General features: G+C 55.6%; 1 protein-coding gene across 1 annotated transcript in view; it reads left to right on the top strand.

Moving 5' to 3' along the window:
* The first annotated feature begins 1,165 nt into the window (after nt 1-1,165).
* Nucleotides 1,166-21,653, top strand: part of FIGNL2 (fidgetin like 2) — a 29,278-nt gene continuing 8,790 nt past the window's right edge. The window contains exon 1 of the mRNA XM_009180762.3: nt 1,166-1,346. The gene's annotated coding sequence lies outside the window, so the exon portion shown is untranslated. The remainder of the gene's footprint in view (nt 1,347-21,653) is intronic.

Raw genomic sequence — 21,653 nt, 5'->3', positions numbered from 1 at the left:
GTGTGTGTGTATTGGGCAGAATTCTGTCTACCCTTCCACTAGGAGCTCCAGGAAGACAGGGCCTCTTGGACTCTCTTGGGCCTCTTGGACTCTCTTGGGTATCCCTGGTGCCCAGTCCAATGTTTGGCACAAAGTTAACACTCAGTGTGTATCTGTTGAACAAATGTCTTTGGATACCTCTCAGTTGACTAGAGGTCTGGGACTCATCCCTCATCTTTGCTTCCTGCCAGTCATCCTGCTTGGCCCAGTGTGACTGCCGCCTTTTGGGGAAGCCCTCCAGTGGAGCCCTCTGTTTTGATTTTACACCCCACAGTCCGCTGCCCCCTCCAGTGCTCGCCCTCCTGCCCCGCACCCACCCGCGCCCAGAGTGGCATCAGCGCAGAGCCGGGGCCTTGCCTGGCGGTGCGTCCTGCCCTCTGCTGCCCGGGAGGGCAGGCGCAGCAGAGTCCCGCGCTCAGTGGGTGCTCAGCTCACCTGGGGGCGTAGAAAGTGAGCTAGAGTTCTCCAGGCTGTGGCCAGGGGGCCAAGGCAGTCCTGGGAAAGGGGGTCTCCGGCGGCCCGCGGACGGGGCGGGCCCAGGCCAGCTGCCTTCCCCTTTGCCCTTCGACCCAGGAAGCCGCCCACATCCAGCGGACACGCTCGACGGGCTGGGCTGCTCAGTCCCGGCCTCGGCCCCGTCTCCGGGCCGTCCCCCACCCCTACCCGCCGGCCCGACCCCCACCCCTACCCCAACTTCCCGCTCCGACGGCCGGGAGAGGCGGGGCGGACGGGTCTGAGAGTGGCGAAGGACACTCTCCACACCGAGGGTCATTTGCTCTTTTTTCCCCTCTGTGGCTAATTTATTTTAGAGCCAGGGGCGGGAGGGGGCGGGGCCAGCCGGGAGGGTGGCGAGGAGGGGCTGGGCGAGCCCAGGGGAGGGGGGGGCGGGGCGGGGCGGGGGCGAGGGGGGGGAGGGCGGGGAAGAAGCCGGGGGTGGAGGGGCCAGAGAAGGGGCGGGAGTTGGGGGAAGAGAGGGGCACTAGGAGAGGGAGGAGCAGGGAAAGGGGAGGGGAGCGAGGGCCTGCGAGGGAGGGCGCTGGGGGCGGGCGAGGGGAGGCGGGGGTGGGGGTGGGGGTCTTGCCTGCGGGGGGAGCCGGGGCCGCCCCTTGTCCGGCCACCCCCACTGCCCAGTCCGGCTCCCGCCCGCGGCGGCCGCAGCAGCCGCAGCGCAGCAGCTCCAGGATGGTGAGCGCCACTGCCCCCCAGCCCAGGCCTGTCGTCCCCGGCCCGCGCCCCCGCCCCGGTCCCCGGGCCGGACGCGCCCCCAGGCCGCGCACACTCACCTAGGACCCGGCCGTGATGCCGAGGTACGGGGCCGCGGGCGGGCCGGGATGGGGCGGGGGGAGGTGACCGTTTGGTCGGGGTGTCCGGAGCTTTGTCCGCCGGCGCGGGGCCGGAGAGGGCCGAGAGGGCGGGGGCTGCGGGTCGCGGGGTTCAACTCGGCAGGGGTCGGAGGGCAGGGCCGGCGAGAGACCCTAGCGGGTGCGTGGGAGCCGAGGGTCACTTCCCGGGGGGAAGGGGCAGGCAGAGCAGGGGATCGCCGCCCGGCCGCCGACGGGCACCCGTCTCACAGCCCCCTCTAGTGCGGAGGCTGCAGCGAAAGCGAGCAGCCGGCTTGGGGGCGTCTGCTGGCCTGGGGGTGGGGAGCCAGGGTTTGCGGGTTCGGGTCCCAGAAGGATCCAGCGTCCGGAGCCCGAGGGCCGGCCCGCAGGCCCCTCCCACTCCGTCAGGTCTTTGTCCAGCGGCCCCTGTGTGTGTGGGAGGGGTGGGGGCTGGGTTACTGGCCCGGAGATTCCCCAGCATGGTGACGGGGCAGTGACAGGAGACCGAGGCTACTTAGGGTCCCCGCGCCCCTAGCGCCCACCCTCCTCATGTCTTCTCCTCTGGCCTGGGAGAACAGAGCCCCCATCTCAGAGTCAGGGCGTTGTAGGAGGCTGTACTCACCTTCACCCTGGGGCTACAGGAAACAAGGGGTACCCCCGGAGCTCCCAGCCCTCCAGAGAGGGCCCCTCAAACTTCCCCACCGCAAGAGCCCTCTCCTGGTCTACACAGAGATTCGCATGCTAGCGACCCCCCTCCGCAGAGGGTCCTTCGCAGATTGTTGAGCACCCTGTAGGTGATCAACAAATGCTGGTCCCCTTCCCCAGCCCCTCTGGTCCCCCTGCCCCCGCCGGAGGAGGAGGTCTGGGAAGGGGTCTGCGCGGGGCAGAGAGCGCGCGGCCTGGACCCTGCGCCCAGCGGCAGCCCGGAACGCAGGGGTGGGTGGACGGGTGGGTGGGCTGTTAAAGGGACGGTCACTAAATCAGGATTAGGCCGTAGGGCTGTCAGGCTGCCGGCCCTGTCTCCATGGATACCTAATTTGGAGGAGAATAGAGGACGGAAGAATGTTTGTGTTGTCGTCCGCTGGGGCTGTGGCGGCGGAGCTGTCTCCTGCTCTCGGCCGGACAGCGAGGAGTGGGGACCCGGTTCCAGCCCAGTTCTGGGCTTACGGCGCAGGGGGGCTTCCCGGTTCCTGGGCCGTGGGGCCTCCCCTGTGGAGCCGCCTCGTCTCTGGAGTGGGCTGGGCCCGCAGATGGCACGGTGCGAAGCCCTCTGACCCTGCAGAGGGAGTCCCAGACCCTCCCGCAGCCTACCCCGAAATCCCGTAGCATCCTCCTAAAGCCTCCCCGAGTCTCTCAGTACGGAGCCGACGCCATTCCCCTCTGTGCCTTAGCCCCCAAGGATGGGTGCGCCGGGCAGCCTGGTGCTGTGGTGCCGCCGCCACCCAGCTGTGGGACGCGGGTACCGGGCGGCCGAGCGAGCCGCGGGCAGGGGGCGGGGCGGGACTTCCTGGGGTGGGCGAGGAAAGGGGCGGGGCTTGCTGGGGTGGCTGTGCTGGACGGGTGACAGGCCTCGTAAATCCCCTTTCCCATGTTTAACACCATTTCATTTCTTTCCACTTGATTCCATTGGCGTCCAAGGCAGACGGGAGCGACCCTCGTGTCCTCGCTGTAGTATCTTCTGGGCGAAGCCCTTTTGGGCCAAAGGGAATTAGGCTGTGTGGGGCAGAGGAGTTGCTTCTGGGGAGGCCTAGATGACCCGCACTCCTCGGGGGGGTTCCTCTTGTCCCCCACCCCCACCCCAGAAGAAGAAAAAGAAGGAGCCGAGAGACACAGAAATGAGTTTGGCTTCGGAGGCCCTGCCCGATTCTCTGGCCGTGGTGTGGCTGAGGGCTGGGTGAGGATCCCGTGACTGTCAATTCCAGTGCCAGCCTGGGGGAAAGCTGGGGAGAGCCACCCAGACTGAGTGTGGCGTCGGAGAGCCCTTTCCTGACTTTCTTCTGCTCACCCATGGCCACAGCTTTTTATGGATCAGGACTCGCCTCCCTGCCCTGCCGGGGCCGCAGCTTTATTGCTGAGATCTAGGGCTCTCTCCACGCAATTTCACGCCTCTCTGCCTTTGCTCCCGCTGTTCCTCCAGCCAAATGCCTTCCCCATTGTCCCTGTCTTTCCACAACCTCCTTATTCTTCAGGGCCCAACTCGGATGCGCGACTCCTCCGCATCACCTCCCCAGCCCGGAGCTTCTGTCACTTGCTCCTCCCTCCGTGGCCTGCACCTGTGCTCCCTTCCGCCTTTGTGGCGGGATCCACTCTGGGCTTTGACTGCAGTGGAGCATGTACTCCCTGGCCCTGCCCCCACTGGGCTTGCCGCAGGGCTTGACACCTTGTGGGTGCTCCATAAATACTGGTTGGCTGAATAAAAGGGGTTTTGTTAGGGCCTTTAGCCAGGCAGTCTGCATAGCATGGAATCTGGCCACTTTCAGGTGAACAGCTCTGTGCTCTTGGGTGGTGGAGACCCCTGGGTGGGGCTCCTCCTCTCCCTTTCCCTTCTTCGCCTCCTCCTCCTCCTCCCCATGACCCTACCCCATCCCCCCAAGTCCAGTGAGGACTTTGCCCCTTCCCTTCCCCACAGACCAGCATTCTTTCCCTGCCATTATCATCCTGTTAAACAGAGAGGCCAGTCAGGATCCATATGGATCACATTAACAATTGCTTATTATCTGGGCCAGGACTCCCCCGACTCTCCCCGCCAGCTCTGACTGCTGCCATTGCTGGACCCTTAGGAGCCCTGCTTTCCCCTCCCCCCGCCGTTGGTCAGCCAGGGAGGGCAAGGGACAGGCTGGTCTCCCTCACCTTCCCTGTGCCTTCTAGCAGAACTTTGCCTCTTCTGGACTTGGCAGTTAATGACTCCTTTACCCGATTTAATGAAAACCAGGTTCCTGGAAGGAGTACGGCTCCTCGAAGCTCCAGGGCTGCAGCAGGGAGATGTGGACTCCAGGCCCCGGGCCCCTGTGCTCTGCAGCCCTAAGACCCCCTGCTCTCCAGGGGACAGAGACTGTGTGTGTGTGGGGGGGGTGAGCCACAAAAGGCCAAGCATGGGGTGCTGGCATCTGCCATCTTAGCCTTGGGCTGGTCCTACCCCCTTTTGGGAGCTGGCTGTCTGGTGAGGGAGATCAGGGCAGAGGGACCCTGCCAGGCTCTGTGGCATTGGGCTTCCAGTCTTTCCCTTCAGTCAAAGAAGCAAGAAATGTGTTAGAGCTTCCCACAGCAGCCACTGAATTGGCCTTGAAGGATGGGGAGTGTACTTCACGTTTAAACCCATATGTAACCCAAGAATACTAGGGCATGGAAGGGCCTCCAAGATTAACCATTCTGGGGGTCCATAACTTTTTTTGATTTACAGAGCCCTTGGAGGCACTGATGAAAGGCATCCCCAGAAAAATGCACTTCCAGTAATCGACACCAGACTTTGCATTCTGCTTTAGAGGGTTCTTGGATCCCCTAAAGCCCATAGGGACCTTATGTCAAGAAACTCTTACCCCAGTCCAGCCCTCTCTGATGTGCTGAGGGCACAGTCATGCCTGCGGCCTGGGTTTCCTGACCTCCCCATCCAGTGCTCACTCCACAGTCTTATTACTGGCAGCGGGACCTCCAGAACCAAGGTGCCAAGGGTATGAGACCAAGGTGCTAGGCCAGGTTTTAAGTGGGAAGAGTTCACACTGGCTGGGTCAGGGTCTGGGCTGGTCATCTCATCTCTGACTATGTGGCTTGGAGAGAAGGCTGTCCAGGCACTTTTTTTTTAGGGTCCATTTGTCTCCAGGAACAAGTGGCAATTGCTCTTCTCCGAGCAGTTTCATAAGCATCTTGATGAATCATAGTTAACGCTTCCACACACTTGTTAAACACTCTGTATCTCATCTGTGAAGTGAGAAAATAGAGTGAAGAATGGTGTCCACCTCCTAAGCAGGATATTGTGAGGATGAAAGGAGTCAGGAGCTAGGAGACCTGAGTCCTAGTCTTGAATGACTCTAGGTGCAGGTGGTCAAGGCTGTGGTTACTGTTGAGGCCGGCATTTCCCCAGTTTGCTCAGCCAAGGAAAGGAGACTGCAGTGCAACCCCCCTGAGTGCCTTCTGTCTTTTCCTTTTCCATCGAGGTATGGACAGTGTCAGCCTTTGGAATATTCATCTTCAGGGCTGGAGGCAGAGTGGGGGTTCTCAGTGAGTGGGAGAGCTGGGCAGTGGCCATGGCCTGCCTCCGTAGCCCCAAGCCAGTTTTATGATGACCAGTCATGACCCCTACCCTAGAGACCAAGCCTTGGGCTTCAGCAACCCCCTTTTGCTAATCAGATGTAACTCCAGACAAGTGACTTCTTCTGTTTGGGTTTCAATTTCATCATTTCTAAAATGAGGATAAGAACCTCGTATGATGGTGATGTGGCCCTGGTTTCAAATAGTCTGCCCCTTTGATTTTGAAGCCTACCTTGGTGACCCGCTTAGTGGCTCAGGGCCCAGGGACTCCAGAGAACAACCTTCTGGTGTAGGAGTGAGGATGGGGAAAGGACATGTGTGTGTGTGAAAGTTCTGGCCCACAGCAGTGCTTGCCCAGGCCATCTTAAAAAAAAATTGTAGAGATGGTGGTCTCACTATGTTGCCCAAGCTGATCTTGAACTCCTGATTTCAAGCGATCCTCCCATCTTGGTCTCCCAAAGTACTGAGATTACAGGTGTGAGACATTGCAGCCAGGCTGCCAGACCATCTTTGAAGTCCCCTCCAACATGGAGTCAGCGCAGAGAGGGGGTGGGGAGGTGGGCGGGAGGAGAGGCAGCATGGTTGCCTACAGGAATCTGGAAGGTAGCAGCATACCTCCCTCTGTCCCCTCTCACTGCCAGGGCAGACTCAGGCCACATGGTCCACATGGTCCCCAGCCCAGTGTTGTGATTAATCAGGGATGGATGTGAAGATGTGACAAAGAGGCTGCATTGACTCTTTTTTTATTCTTTTTCTTTTTTTTTTTTTTTGAGACTGAGTCTCTTCTGTCACCCAGGCTGCAGTGCAGTGGCACGATCTTCACTCACTGCAACCTCCACCTCCTGGGTTCAAGCTATTCTCATGCCTTTGCCTCCTGAGTAGCTGGGACTACAGGTGCAGGCCACCATGCCCAGCTAATTTTTTTGTATTTTCAGTAGAGACGGGGTTTTGCCATGTTGGCCAGGCTGGTCTCAAACTCCTAACCTCAAGTGATCTGCCCACCTTGGCCTCCTAAAGTGTTGGGATTACAGACGTGAGCCGTGAGATTTCATTTACTATTAACAAACCTGTGTTGAGCACCTGTGCATTGTGTCCAGTACTGTGCAAGGCTCTGGGTGACCCTCAGCTGCTCCCGCGGGTGTCCAGCCAAGATTGGCCTTCCTGAGCCTCCCCACACATGCAGTGGACACCTATGGACCAGGCTCTGAGCTGGGGCTTTTATGCTTTGGCTTCCTTAACCACCTGCAGCCTCCCACATGGCCAGGGAGAGCCCAAAGGTGGCCCCAGCTTTGGTGTTGCTTTGCCATAAGCGCCTAGCATGTATCATGGCTGTGAGGCCTTGAATATTTTATCCAGGTAGCTATTCATCCAGCAACCATTATTTTCTGATGTGGTGCCACCTTCAAGGAGCTCACAAGATGTTGGGGACCAGCAAAGAGCCAAAGGGACAAGCTACGCTTTTAGGACCACTGTCCCTGTATTCTCTAAGCAGAAGGAAGCCACAGAGGGCATATGAGCTGGGGAATGGCAGGCTCTAGGCTATGGCGAGGGTACAGGACAGGTTTCAGAGGCTGTAATGGGGAGGACCAGCATCTGACAGTAGGGGCTTGCCTCAGAGGAGTCCTGAGCAGATTGCCTTTTCCTGCGGGAGGCTGTGTCGGTGGTCATTAGAAGCAAAGTGAGACAAGGGCCACTGCTTGGGGAGGGTCCACCTGCAGCCGATTGCCCTATTTGACCCTTGGATGCTTAAGAATCTGGAGGTGTTTGTTCTTTCCAGGCCAGTGGGGAAAGAAAACTAGTAGGATTTAGGTTATACCTGAAAAAGGATCCTGCTTCCCCAGCCCTCATATCATGCGGCTCCCTCCACACCCAGCCTGTCTGTTGGCTTCTGCTGGAGCAGAGGGACTCCCTGGGAACTCTCTGGACACCAGGAGAAACCGCGCCTTCCTCCCTGCTCTCTGGAGAGACAGCACTTCATCAGTGGCCGGGTCCTCACTCCTCTAGGAAGGGGCTTCCTTTCCAGGCACACTGTGTCCGGCATGGGCTGGCCATTCTTGTACCACTGTCTTCCACACTGTGGCCCTCTTCAGGCCTGAGTTTTGGGGACTGAGCCGCTTGTTGAGAAAAAAGGAGCTGCCTAAAATGGGGAAGGCAGCTGGGAGGTTGAGGTCGGAGGAGGTCAGGAGTCCATTCTGGGACTTGTTGAGTTTGTAGTGATCGTTAGCTATCAGAGAAGAACTGTGGAGAGGAGCGGGGAGCCCTTCCACCTGCCGGGGAGTGCCCCTCCCAGGAAAGGCATTCTCTGGTGCTAAGTGCCTCCACCGATGGGGACTCAGCGCCTCTAGAGATGGCTCACGTGTTCTCAGATGGAGCCAAGTCCTGTGAAGCCAAAAATCTTTCATGGAAGATATGCTTCTTTTGAGGAAAAGGGGAGGAGGGGCCGTGCAGAGCTGCAGGGGCCACCACAGTCGTGCAGAAATCTGGTCCTCGGGAGCCGTTCTCTTCCCCACGCCTCTGAGCACAGTCTCAGTCTTGCCGCCCTTTCTGATCACTCTGCAGAGTCTGGCTGAGACCCTAACCAGAGTCCCAGGTCCTGGCCTTGAGGCCAGCACCTCTCAGACCTGGGCAAGGATTTATTTAGTCCCATGAGAACAAGTTTGAGATATACTAAGCTGTGGGGTTGGTGGCTAAGTTGTGGGAGGGGGTTCAAGAGAGGAGGACTGGGTGGGGAGGGGAGACTGAGGAAGAGGGTGGGAATGAACTGCTCTCTCGGTTTTCTCAGCTGTTCAGTAGGAACACCACCCCTGGTGTGGCAGGCAGAGAAGTATCTGGAGCAAGACTGCTGGGGGTGCCATCTCTCCCAGCTTGGTGACTTAGACAAGTTAGCCGAGCCTCAGTTTCCTCATCTGCAACATGAGAATAATGTCCTCGCTCGGATTAAATGAACTCATGTGTGTGAAGCACTCAGGGCTGGACTTGGCTTGTGTTGAGAATCTCATATGGGAGCAGGCAGACAGGAGCTGCTGTGGTCGCTCAGTCTTTTTCCAGCACCCTCCCCCCAGTATCTTTTTCCCTCTGTGTCCCTGTGGCCCTGCAGGTGTGGGGGGGCCACCCCCTTGAGGACAGCCCTGCCCACTTACACCCAGGTGGACCGGCCGGGCTGCATAGCTGGAGTTACTCGGCTCAGCCCCCCCAGGGCTGGGAAGAGGGCAGGAGGGGCCGAGGCAGCTGCTGGGGACTTCTGGGTGGGCTGCCTGGGCCTGTTTCCTCGCTTTTGGTCAGGCCTGGCCCTGTGGGGGCATGTCTCCCTCCCACCCCCATGCACGGGAAGGGGCCATATTTGGGGCCAGGGCACACAGGATCACCCAGACTTAAGGCTTAAGCCTTTTGGAGGCCACATGCCACCCAAACAGACCTTGGATCCTAAAACTGGCTACGGGGAGGGGAAGTGTGGGGCCCTCCAGGAGACTCTAGGCTCTTGGGCTGAGCCCTGTGGTCCATGACCCTGAGGAGTTCTGCAGATAACTGTATTCCAATGTTTTTGTTTGAGATGGAGTTTTGCTCTGTTGCCCAGGCTGGAGTTCAATGGTGTGATCTCGGCTCACCGCAACCTCTTCCTCCTGGGTTCAAGCAATTCTCCTGCCTCAGCCTCCCAAGTAGCTGGGATTACAGGCAAGTGCCACCACACCCGACTAATTTTGTATTTTTAGTAGAGACAGGGTTTCGCCATGTTGGTCAGGCTGGTCTTGAACTGCCAACCTCAGATGATGCGCCTGCCTCAGCCTCCCAAGGTGCTGGGATTACAGGTGTGAACCACCATGCCCAGCCAATGTTATTAATTCCCTTTGTAGTCCCATGTATTTTTCTTTTATTCATTGAGAAAGTATTTTCGAGAACAGGTCACAAGTTTTGCAGACTGCGAAAGGGGCCTAAGTCTGAAAGTGGTAAAGAGCTCTGGCCTCATCCTCCATCTCACGCCCATGCAGGGCCAAGTCCCAAGCAAAGAGGAGCCCCAGATGCAGACCCAAGAGGAAACAGGCACTGGAAGGACCTTGCCAGCCCCAGATCACAGGGGCGCCCCAAGTGGACAGACGACAGCCCACAGTGGTCTCCACCGAGCACCTATGCCCTCTCCTGAGTGCACTGAGTGCACAGGTGCAAGGCTGCATTGTGTGCAAGAAACAGAGCCTCAGGGAGGGGAACTGACTCCAGACAGGACAAAGCGCAGAGATAACTGCAAATCCCTGTTCCTCAATGAAAAAGCAAGTCATCTTTTTAAAAAATAATTGCTGACAAAAAGTCGTGACGATCATTAAAAAGTCCAGGTCAGGCCGGGTGCGGTGGCTCAAGCCTGTAATTCCAGCACTTTGGGAGGCCGAGGCGGGTGGATCACGAGGTCAGGAGATCGAGACTATCCTGGCTAACATGGTGAAACCCCGTCTCTACTAAAAATACAAAAAACTAGCCGGGCGTGGTGGCGGGCGCCTGTAGTCTCAGCTACTTGGGAGGCTGAGGCGGGAGAATGGCGTGAACCCGGGAGGCGGAGCTTGCAGTGAGCCGAGATCACGCCACTGCACTCCAGCCTGGGAGACACAGCGAGACTCCGTCTCAAAAAAAAAAAAAAGGCCAGGTCATCCTCGTTCCCAGTGGCCCTGCTCTTTCTACCACTGTGTGTCAGGGAGTGTTTTCTGAGGGAGGGGACTTTGGGAAGGGGCAGGTCAGGGTAGAGAGAGAGCTGCAGAAAGGGCTGGAGAGCTGCTTGCACCAGGGCTCGCAGACGGGCTGACTGAGCAGCGGAGGGAATGGGAACCCAGTTAACAAGTGATGTCGGCCGGGCGCGGTGGCTCAAGCCTGTAATCCCAGCACTTTTGGAGGCCGAGACGGGCGGATCACGAGGTCAGGAGATCGAGACCATCCTGGCTGACACGGTGAAACCCCGTCTCTACTAAAAAAATACAAAAACTTAGCCGGGCGAGGTGGCGGGCGCCTGTAGTCCCAGCTACTCCGGAGGCTGAGGCAGGAGAATGGCGTAAACCCAGGAGGTGGAGCTTGCAGTGAGCTGAGATCCAGTCACTGCACTCCAGCCTGGGCGACAGAGCGAGACTCCGTCTCAAAAAAAAAAAAAAAAAAAACAAGTGATGTCACCTCTAAATTGGGCATTGGAGTGCAAGGGCAGAAATGCCCAGGACATGCTTTGGGGCACCAAAGAGGGAGACAGGAACAGCCTCAGAAAGAATGGGCTGTGTGACTGGAGGAGCTGGAAGGGGCCTGAAGCTGGAAGGAAGGACAGACGCATCCACCTCTGGTGCCAGGCTGAAGGGTTTAGCATCTCGTCTCTGTGCTTGGTAGGAGGCTGATTCTGTTTTAGACATAAAGACCATCCTAGCATCTATACAGAAGAAGGATTAGGAGAGCAGAGAACAGAGACAGAGTTCAGAGGTGGGGCCAGCTGTTGTGGGGAACATGAGAGCTGTGGGTTGTTTTAGAGAGAGAGTGTTAACCTGACTTCATGACCCGCTAGATGAGTGGAGGCTGGAGAGACAGACACGGGGGATCCTAGGTTTCCAGCCTAGCTGAAGAGATGGAATCTGGAGAGAGGAAGTGGAGATATTTTCCCTGGGCGTGTTGAGTCTGAGGTCTCTGTGGACCCTCCCAGAGAGTCCTAAGATTCTCACCTAGATTCCTATATCTCCTCTTAAGATTTCCGGGGACAATGAAGAATGTGGCTCAAGATGAAGTTACGTCTGGGCACAGTGGGCTGTCAAGAGGGACCTGAAGCAGGAACATGAGACCTGCCTGGCAGTTTCTAAGTGGCAGAGGGTGGGCTGGGAGGGTCATAGGAGGGTCCTGGTGCTCCTCCCTCTATGAGCAGAGGAGAGGCTGGTGACAGATGTCCCAGGACACAGCTCAGAGCAGCCAGGGGTCAGGCGAGGACATCCTGGGAAGCTGTGGCTAGGGACTGCATTTTCAGCGATGGTCAGCTGGTCAGGGCAGGACAGGGAACTCACTCCTGCAAGGCAGTGCTCTTCTGGGGCCCCGCAGGCAGCTCCAGGATTGTGTTCTCTCTTTGGAGTCCTCTGTCAAATCAGTGGGGTCCTTCTGGGCCTGGAGAGCAGCCCCTACCTCTTTCCCAGGCCACTGCACCTAGCCAGTCTCTAGGAGCGAGTTGGAGCCTGCCCCGGGTCCTGCACAGGCGGCCCCTCCAGCTAGTCAGGAAAGTTCCACCTCTCCTTCACTGCCCTCAGGCCAGCCTGTGAGGGGGATGCTGCCTCTCCACCTCCCATTTCACAATGGAGGAAACAGATCAAGACATTGTCCCACATCTCAGAGGCTGACTCTGAGGCCAGTGCTCATGCCCTGCAATGCCTGAGTCATGGGAGGGAGGAAGGGCTTGCTAGAGTGGGCTCAGAGACCCCTGCAAGCCGTGGGTCAGTCTTTCAGGGCGCCCTTCAGACATCTGCCTTAACCAGGTTACTAATGGGTCCAGACTCTATTGGGGTGGGGTACCTGGAGCAGCCAGTGAAGTGGAGAAAGGGGAGAAGGGAAGGGGTGTGTCTCACCATAGTACAGGCTCACACCACAATCCTCCCACCAGTCTGCTGAGGGGACTGAATGAGACAATTGAGATCCAGCCCCCAGCCCAGTGTGCAGTGGCCTCTGGGAAGCACAGACAGGGCAGCCCTTACTCCTTTCTTCCCCCAGGGCCCAGGAGCTGACATCCGTCTCTGACCTGTTCCAACATAGCTCACGTGTAGTGAGAAGTGGGGTGCGGTGTGGTGGGCAATTCCCAGCCCCAAAGACTCGCTTTCCCCGGCTTCCATGAACACTTCTAATGGCCCATGCAGCTCACCTTGAGCAGGAGGGAGGGAGAAGGAGAATCAGCCTTGCTAATCCTCCTGGAGGTGTGACTGGCTGACAGCCTGGAGCCTCCCAGAGGTTCCATTTGGTTTAAAAGAGAATCCTTGTTAACCAAAATGGTGTTCTCTTGGTGAAATTGCAGGCAGCCTAACCAAGGGGAGCAAACAACACCTAGGCAAGAGGGAGACGCATTGTGTTTTCTTTGGTGGCAGGGACTAGGGTAATAACAAGGCTATTTCTCTCTACCTGCTGTCTCCCAGAAGATGGGCTGGGGACACAGTACCAGCCTGGAGCCCCTTGTGTTCCTGGATATTGCCTAGCTTTGGGGTGAGATGAGACTGTGGAAGGAAGGCGCTCTGAGCATCCCAGGGCAGCTCCTGGTGGAGGGTCCAGAGAAAACGTGGAGGGACTATTGGGAAGAAGGGGGCGGGGAGGAGAGGAGAGCTGGAAAAGTGATTAGCAGCTCTGATGAGGTTGGAGTCAGGCCTGGCGGCCCCAGGGCAACACAAGAGAAAAAAGGAGCTGTTATTCATAGAGGGTGGACAAAGATGGCTGCCTGACTGAGGCAGCCCCCCAGCCCATCCCAAGGCAGCCAGCTCACTGGGGGTACCGGCAGGCCCCACACCCTTGGCATGGATGCCCCTCAGGGGGATTGGGAATGGGACTGAGTCTGCGGGGAAAACACTGGGAGCCTGTGTCCTGTGTCCAGTTCCCAGCTCCCCTGGACCTTCTTTGAGAGCAGGGGAGGCCCAGGAGCCACCCCCAACCTCCTGGGGTAGTAGATGGGCTGTTTGATCAGTGAGTGTGTAAATTGGGATTTTATGGATCGCTTATTCACGGCTGGAGCTGGGGCCCCCAAATTCCTCTGTGCCCCAGAATGCTTAATCTAGTCCTGAGCTTCCCCGTGAGAGGCAGAGGGGAGGAGAGCTCCCCACAGGCCCCCACCCCTCCTGCTGTGTCCCCTCCCAAGGCCCCAGGCTTTGTCAGTTGCAGGTTGAGCGGTTCAAATGTGCTAATACACTCCCTGGGGGCCACCGGACAGTGGGACTTACTCCTCAGTGCTGTGATTGGCCAGAGAGACCACAGGAGGGGGGTTTCTGGCAGCAGCTGGGAGCGTGTGTGTCTGCACACCCACCCACCCGCCTGTGTGCCTGAGGGGAGGGGGCTGGAGGTGTCCACCCTGCTCAGACCACTGGGCAGAGACAAAGGACCTTCATCTAGCCTGGGACAAGGATTAAGCCCACCAGTCATGTCCCTACCTGGTCAATCCAGTTAGGGAGTCCACTGCCCACCTCTACGTCCTCCTATTACATCATGACATGGTGGGGGCTTAATCAATGTGTGTTGAATGGATGGATGGATGAGCGACCACAAGAATGACTGCATTTCTAACTGGGGTGTGTCTGCTGGAATAATCTGGCACCAACAGATTCCTCCATCTCTCCTTAGGATTCCGAAGTATCCGCCCCCTACTAAGTGAGACTCACTTTAGCCCAGGTCTGGCCAGACATCAAGGCCGGACATGAGAGACTGACCAGGCCTCTGGGGACACAGCTGTGACCCCAGGACGGTGTTACCACTTGAGAGTGCTTTCACTGTGGTCATGTTTCTCCCTCTCTGCTGGCCCCATCTGTCCTTGGGATTGGATGAGGATGAGGATGGTGGGCGGGGTGGGGGAGGGGTGTTGAGCAACTGATGGGGGAGGGCAGTGAGGCCCAAAGGCCAGATGACAAAGTGCCCTGTCCTACCTTCCTCTCCTCTTCAGCCTGTCCTTCCTCTCCTGAGGCAGGGCAGACAGGCGTGGCTGGGGCGGAGGGAGTTGACTCAGCTAGCCCATCCTCCCTCCCCTGGTTCTACGGAAAGCCCAGGGTAGCTGTAAAACTGCCTGGGAATCCTAGGGAAAGAGGTCTGCAGGGCTCACTCCTGTAATCCCAGCACTTTGGGAGGCCGAGGTAGGTGGATCGCCAGGTCAGGAGTTCGAGACCAGCATGGCTAACATGGTGAAACCCTACTAAAAATACAAAATACAAAAACTGTTGTTCTGAGAGGCCAGGCCAGGCAGCACCCTTGAGGAATAAACTTTCCCTTTCACCCAGCCTGGAAATACAAAATTTAGATAAAATCTACTAAAAATACAAAAATTAGCCAGGTATGGTGGAGCACCCCTGTAATCCCAGCTACTCGGGAGGCTGAGGCAGGAGAATCAATCACTTGAATCCAGGAGGTGCAGGTTGCAATGAACGGAGATCACGCCACTGCACTCCAGCCTGGGTCACAAGAATGAAACTCTGTCTTAAAAAAAGAAAACAACAAAAAAAAGAATCTAAATCCGAAGGAAGTCTACCTGAAGACCTTAAGAAGCAGGACTCCATGGAAGCTCAAGATAGAGCAGCTCCATCTGACAGAACTTTCTGTGGTGATGGAAAGGTTCTGGGTGTGTGATGTCTACTATGGTGGCCACTTCCTCATGTGGCTGTTGAACATATGGAATGTGGCTAGTACCACTGAGGAAGTAAAATTTTTATTTTATAAATTTTAATGACTGCAAATTTAAATAGTTACATGGGGCTAGGGGCTGTCATTGGACAGTACAGGATTAGAGGCTGTGTTCAGGGCTGAAGCAAAGTCCTTGGGTGCAAGTGCCAATTCTGCCCCTTTTTGGCTGGTGGCCTTGGGCAGGACTCTTCTCACCACACTGTGTTCCTTCCCCAGGTTGCTGGGCTGCCTCGAAGGGAAATGCAGTGTGGGCCATCGGCAGTTAAGAGAATCATCTGTTCCTTTGGGTGACTGGGCTGCCCTCAAGAGGTCCTGGACCACAGAGGAGATAAACATTCAGGGACAGCATGGCAGCCACAGTGGGAAAGAAGTGGCTGTAGGGAGCTCTGGACTTTGAGGCATCTAAGGAACTTCCTTGGGGATGTCAGTCCAAGAAGGCTTCCTGGAAGAGGGGGTGGTGGGGGAGGGTTGGGCAGGAGCTGAGCCACGGGATGGGTGGGAGGCTGTGCCTGAGAGCCTGGCCCTGGAGATCTGCTTATTTTGAGCTTGAAATGAAGCCTGGCGCTTTGAGGCACCTTGGAGAGCCTCACCGCCTCTAGGCTGGGGTAGGCAGGTGCTGACACATGGGCTGAGTCCCACTTCCCCTCTTACAGCTTGTATGACCTTGGGAGAATCTCTTTCCACACTTGAGTCTCCATTTCCTCTTTTATAAAATGGGAAGAATAATGCCCATCTGGCAGGGACATTGTGAGGACAAAAACGATGGATAACTATGAAAGTTCTTTGCAAACACTAGAAGGCTGGGTGAAAGGGAAAGTTTATTCCTCAGGGGTGCTGGGCCCCTGGCTTGGCCTCTCAGAACAACAACAGATGGTCACAGCTTGGCTGTGGCCCTGACCGTGGACACAGGCAGGGATTTCTGTGCTGTCCCCTCCCGCCAGTGTGTGCACGCGCACACAGAACCCAGATGGGGGCCACTTGGCCAGCTTCTCCCAGGCCGACCTCCTGCTGTGTGGCATTTGACATACGAGGAGACCAGGGCCAGAGCATACCCCTCACCACACCTCCCACCCCAGGGAGGAGCCAGACTGGCGGGGCAGCATCCACACCTCCAGGAAGCAGGATCCCCAGGGCCCTGATCTCTTTCCCATGTGTCCAGAGGCCTTTGATGGGAATTGCAGCACCCCTTTTGTCCTCTCCCACAGAGGCCCAATGGGGTGGGGGTAACAGAAGGAGAGAGATTTAAAGAGAAGGAGGCCATGTGGAGTCTCTGTGGGGCTGCGCTGGGTGCCTTCAGGGACTGGACACTTTCCTCTGGTGTTCACAGATACAAACTCCCCTTCTGGACTCCCCTCCCCTATCCATTCCTGAGGTGATTCCCTGGCGTCACCCCTTGCCACCCTCACCATCACATGTGGACTTAAATTTAGTCACCCCGATTGCTTTCTTTATTTGGACACAGAGGCCATTTCAAGACTCTGGGCTCATCCATCCATCGATCCATCCATCCGTCTGTCTGTCCATTTGTCCATCCATCCATCCATCCATCCATCCATCCATCCATCCATCCATCTGTCCATTCATTCATCCATCCATCCGTCTGTCCATCTGTCTGTCCATCCATCCTGTAGTCTATTGAGAACTTACTCTGTGCCAGGCACTGTCCTAGGTGCTTGGGATATAACAGTGAACAAAACAAAGTCCCCACTCTCATGAACTTTCTAGTGGGTACACAAACAATAAAGCAACAAATAGGATTGGCCCCTTCAACCTGTTCTTCCATAATCTGATGGATGAGTGTTGCAGGGAACATCAGGTTGAAGGGGACAGTGTCTGCCAAGGCAACAGCTGAGCAGAGACCTGACGCTAGGAAGGGCGTGAGCCCAGGGAAGGTGTGTTCCAGGCAGGGCAGAGGCAGGGGTGCTGAGGTGGGAGGCAGCTTGGTGGGAGGAGCGGCGAGGAGGCCAGGGTGTGGAAGGGAGGGAGGAAGGGCAGTGGTAGCAGGTGAGGCCGAGAGGTAATGGAAGCTGACCATGAGGACCCTGTATACCAATGAGAGGACTTTGGCTTTTATTCTGAGTCAGATGGGAATCACCGGAAGTTTTTGGTGGAAGAACGACTTATGGAATATGCTTTCAAGAGTTACATTGGCAACTGTTTTAAGAAAAGAGAGGACAATGTAGAAAGGGGGAAGTGAGATGGAAGGGAGGCCGGGCATGGTGGCTCATGCCTGGAATCCCAGCCCTTTGGAGGCCAAGGAGGGAGGACTGCTTGAGCCCAGGAGTTCAAGACCAGCCTGGGCAACACAGTGAGACCCTCATCTCTACAAAAAAATTTAAAAATTTAGCCGGGTGTGGTGGCCCACCACACCTGTGGTCCCAGCTACTTGGGAGGCTGAGGTAGGAAGACTCTTGAGCCCCGGAGGTCGAGGCTGCAGTGAGCTACGATCATACCACTGCACTCCAGTCTGGGCAGCAAAGTGAGACCCTGTCTCGAAAAACAAAACCAAAAAAAAGAGAGAGAGGCAGCTGCTGTGGTCCAGGTAACAGCATCCCTGGAGGTGGTGAGAAGTGACTGAAGAATCTGATTTGCTGTTCTGAAGAGTGAAAGAGAAGTTAAGGATATCGCAGTTTCTGGCCTGAGCAACTAGAAAGGATGCAGCTGCCACCTCCTGCAATGGGGAAGACTGAGGAGGGCTAGGTTGTGGATGTGGGAGCCAGGAGTTTCATTTTTGGACATGTTAATTATGCCAATTAAATATTCCAGTGGAGGTGTCAGGAAGAAGGTTGAATAAAGTACAGAGTGCAGGGGAGAAATCTCAGCTGGAGAACTATGTTTAGGAAACATCAATACACAGGTGATGGTGAAAGCCAGGAGATGGGATGGGATCATGCAAGGAATTACCATAGAGAGGGAAGAGAAGGTCGCAGGACTGAGCCCTAGGTCTGCAGGGTTTAGAAGGGAGTGGGTGATGAGAGGGCAGCAAATAGGCTGTGGAGGGGAGGGCAGCAGGAGCCAGGAGAGCACAGGGCCCTGGTTTTGCAACAGGAGGGCAGAGCATCAGATTCAGCTGTGTGGTTATGAGGCTAAGGTAGTGGAGTGTTGGGGATAAATGCCTGCTTGGAAGGGGTTCAAGAGCGAATGGAAGGACAGGAATCGGAAACAGTAGCATAGAAAAGGTAAAAGCAAGCAGAGAGAGAATGTAGCTGAAGGGGGATTCAGAAATTATTTTGGGGCCAGGCACAGTGGCATATGCCTGTAATCACAGCACTCTGGGAGGCTAAGGCAGGTGGATCACCTGAGGTCAGGAGTTCAAGACCAGCCTGGCTAACATGGAGAAACCATGTCTCTACTAAAAATGCCAAAATTAGCTGGGTGTGGTGGTGGGCACCTGTAATCCCAGCTACTCAGGAGGCTGAGGCAGGAGAATCACTTAAATCCAGGAGGCAGAAGTTGCGGTGAGCCAAGATCGTGACACTGCATTCCAGTCTGGGCATCAGAGCAAAACTCTGTCTCAAAATAAATAAAATAAAATAAAATAAAAAATTAGCTAGGTGTGGTGGCATGTGCCTGTAGTCCCAGCTGCTCAAGAGACTGGGGTGGGAGGAATGCTTGAGCCTGGGAGGTGGAGGCTGCAGTAAGCTATGGGCACACTACTGCACTGTAGCCTGGGCAACAGAGCAAGACTTTGTCTCAAAAATGTATATATATTTTGGGCTTTTTTTCCTAAAACGGGAACTATAACAGCATATTTGCGAGCTGATGGGAATGACCCAGCAGAGATGGAAATGGATCAGGCAGGAGAAGGGGGAACTGAGGGAACAGTGTCTTTGTTGAAAGAGGGTGGGATCAGTGCACAAGAGGGAGGAGACTTCAGACAGCTCACCTATCCTCTGTTCATCCTCTGTTCTATCCCCTCTCCCACCAAGGAGTGAGCTTAGGGACAGGGAAGGAGAGTGTTCAGCTCTCATGCCCCGCTCAGGGGGGTGCTCCCTGCCTTGTATCCTTGCCTTTCCACAGCCTGTGGAAGTGGGAGGAGATCTGCTTTCAGGTTCCAGCTTCGCCTCCAGAGGATTGTGTGACCTGGGGCCAGCCACATCTGTCTGGCACTGTTTTATCTGCAAATAATACCTGCTTAACTGAGGTGCTGTGGGGAGTGGGTGCCAGCGCTCCCTGCTCAGCTCTGCACTTTCCTTGCTTTCTCCTGGAACCTCTTAGCTGGGACCTGCTGTCTCCTCCATGCCGTGGTGCTCTCCATGACTGCTGCAAAATGAATTCCTGACTCCCTAGCGAGAAGTACCTCAGCTGTCTCTGAACCTCCTGCATACCTTCTTTTCCTCTTTTTTCTTTTTTAGCTATATCACCTTATTTTTTTAAAAAAATCTGTCAACTATATTTATTCCTGTAATTCTTCATTTGCACAGAAAATCAACAGTTGTCTCTGTTTTAAGGGTAATACAGGCTGGGGTTGGTGCTCACGCCTGTAATCACCTTGGGAGGCTGAAGGGGGTAGGCTGCCTGATCCCCGGAGTTTGAGGCCAATCTGAACAACATGGTGAAACTCTGTCTCTACAAAAGCAAGCAAGCAAACAAACAAACAAACACAAATATTAGCCAGGCTCGGTGGCATGTACCTGGCACCTGTGGTCCCAACTACTAAGGAGGCTGAGGTGGGAGGATCGCTTGAGCCTGGGAAGTTGAGGCTGTGGTGAGCTGTGATCACGCCACTGCACTCCAGCCTGGGCAACAGAGTGAGACTCTGTCTCAAAAAAAAAAAAGGAGGGTAGGCTGGGCACGGTGGCTCACACCTGTAATCCCAGCACTTTGGGAGGCCAAGGCGGGCGAATCACGAGGTCAGGAGTTTGAGACCAGCCTGGCCAACATGGTGAAACCCCATCTCTACTAAAAATACAAAAAGTTAGCTGGGCGTGGTGGTGGGCGCCTGTAATCCCAGCTACTCAGGAGGCTGAGGCAGGAGAATCGCTTGAACCTGGGAGGGGGAGGCTGCAGTGAGCTGAGATTACACCACTGCACTCCAGCCCACATGACAGTGTGAGACTCTGTCTCAAAAAAAAAGGGTAATACAATATTTTTATTTTAAAATTTACTTTTTAAAATAATAATGGGTATATTTATGGTATACAAAATGATGTTTCGAAATATGTATCCATTGTGGAATGGCTACATTGAGCTAATTAACATATGCATTCCCTCCTATACTTATTTGTGGTGAGAACACCTAAAATCTACTCTCAGTAATTTTCTTTTTTTCTTTCTTTCTTTTTCTTTCTTTCTTTTTTTTTTTTTTTTGAGATGGAGTCTGGCTCTGTTGCCCAGGCTGGAGTGCAGTGGCACGATCTCAGCTTACTGCAACCTCCACCTTCCGGGTTCAAGCGATTCTCCTGCCTCAACCTCTCAGGTAGCTAGGATTACAGGCACCCGCTACTACACCCAGCTAATTTTTGTATTTTTAGTAGAGATGGAGTTTCACCATGTTGGCCAGGCTGGTCTCAAACTCCCGACCTCAGGTGATCCGCCTCCCTCGGCCTCCCAAAGTGCCAGGATTACAGGCATGAGCCACCGCACCAGGCCTACTCTCAGTAATCTTCAAGTATACAATACACTTTTATTAACTCTAGTCACCATATTGAACAATAGATCTCTTGAACCTATTCCTCCTGAAATTTTGTCTTTTGACCAATCCTCTTTTTTCTTCCTTCCTCCCTCCCATTCTCTTTCATTCCTTTTTTCCTCTCTTCTCTTCCCTCTCTCCCTCCCTCCCTCCCTCCGTTCCTTTTCTCCCTTCCCTCCTTCCTTTTTTCCTCTCTTTCCTTCCCTCCCTCCCTCCTTTCTGAGGAAACACTTTATTTTCTCTTCCCTGTTAGCTGATCAAGTCTGCAGGCATGGGTCCCAATGTGGTCCGGTTTGCCTCTCAAGCTGGGAGTCATAGCTGGCACACAGTGGCTGGCACACCAAAGGTATCATGGAAGGAAGAATCATGCAGCCACCCCATGGCATCCTCTGGCTCATCCCTAAACATGTGTTGAGTCCTACTCATGCTAGGCCCCTCGTGAGCTCTAGGGCAGCCCCCAGGCAGGTTTTGAAGGCTGTTCTCTGGCCCAGAACTGGGGGAAGAGGTTCCTGTATGGTAGGTGCCAGGGCTGTGACAGGTGACCAGTCTTCCAGAGTCTCCTCGTTACCCCTCCCTCTCCTCTCCCCTTGCAGTAACTGGGGGGTTGGCATGAGGAAGAGGGCCTAGAGGAGGGGCACAGTCCTGTTCAAGCTCTGCCAGGCAGCCAGAGACCCCCTGGGGCACCCGTTGTAAGCAGTAGACAAAAAGCCTGGGACAAAAGGCCTGTGGGAGCCTTGGTGAATAGATTAATGAGATTTCCATAAGGGAGGCCAACAATGGGATTCTCCCTTCCAGCCTCTTTGTTCCAGGCTGAGATAATGGAGCTCAGAGGAGGCTTGCCCAGAGGCATGGCCCCTTCTCCACACCAGCCTGGAGCTGACTCACAGCTGCCCCTCCTTGCCTACCCTGCCCCCAGCCCAGTTTGGTCCAATCCCTTCCCACCCCCATGGGTGACGGAATCCAGAATCAGAGAATTTCTGGAAGATCCCGAAGGAATCTTAGGGGTCTCCTTCGGGGGTTGGAGGAGGGTGTTGATGCTGTGGGGTTGGGGTTTCCTCCTA

The sequence above is a fragment of the Papio anubis genome, chromosome 9 (genome assembly GCF_008728515.1).
Source record: "Papio anubis isolate 15944 chromosome 9, Panubis1.0, whole genome shotgun sequence".
NCBI classification, from domain to species: Eukaryota; Metazoa; Chordata; class Mammalia; order Primates; family Cercopithecidae; genus Papio; species Papio anubis.
The sequence above is the reverse complement of the archived record's forward strand: the minus strand, read 5'-3'. Positions and strand labels throughout refer to the sequence as shown.